We start from the raw sequence: 785 nt of genomic DNA on the forward strand, positions 1-785 counted from the left end.
ACGGGCGTATTGGTCCTATCCGAAGGATATCTCTACGGACTCGTAGAATCCGCATCGAGTTTGGAAGATTGTCCTCGGGACATCCTTCACTAACACTCGTAACTGGTGATATTCGGATCTTGGGTCCAAATCTGAAATGCACTTCGTTCCTTGTGGTTGATCAACCAATTCATCTATGCGAGGTAGAAGGTAATGATTTCTAATGGAAGTCCTATTGAGGTCTGCGCTACGAGGACTTCCCAAGGTGTTACCCATCCTAGTACTACTCTCGCCCAAGCACGCTTAACTGCGGAGTTCGGATGGGATCCGGTGCATTAGTGTTGGTATGATCGCACCCGCTGAAGTCTGTCTTCTTGAAGAATAAGACCGGAGCTCTCAAAGGTGAGGAGCTTGGTCTTCTCATTCCGTTGCTGAGTAGTCGTTAGGCTGTCCGAACAGCTCTTGTATCTCCGTTGGTGCGAGACTGTAGGGTGATTGGGTTACAGGAGTCGTATTAGGTCCTAAGTTCATTCGCATGACGATGTGAGCACTTGTAATCTTGGGCAGTCTTCGTCCTGAAGTTCATATTAGAAGTCATACATGGTTCATCAATCACAGTATCGTGTATACGAGTCGTATATAATTAAGATTGAAAAGGTAGTCGAATAAATGATTCTTATTTAACCTCACATACCAATGAGGAAAAGAGTTAAAGTGGAATCATCAATTCTAAACCTATAGAACCTTGATTATATGCCACCCCTGTGTATACCTTCTTCAGTGATAGATCAACCATATGGGTATTT

At 44.1% G+C, this 785-nt stretch overlaps 1 non-coding gene across 1 annotated transcript; it reads right to left on the reverse strand.

The window, feature by feature from the left end:
* Positions 1-218: 218 nt before the first annotated feature.
* Positions 219-337, reverse strand: LOC145078915 (5S ribosomal RNA). The gene has a single exon (XR_013694442.1). It is a non-coding gene; the product is annotated as a 5S ribosomal RNA (ribosomal RNA).
* Positions 338-785: the final 448 nt, after the last annotated feature.

This window comes from Lactuca serriola, chromosome 1 (assembly GCF_051521515.1).
Source record: "Lactuca serriola cultivar US96UC23 chromosome 1, Lser_US96UC23_V15, whole genome shotgun sequence".
In the NCBI taxonomy this organism is placed as follows: Eukaryota; Viridiplantae; Streptophyta; class Magnoliopsida; order Asterales; family Asteraceae; genus Lactuca; species Lactuca serriola.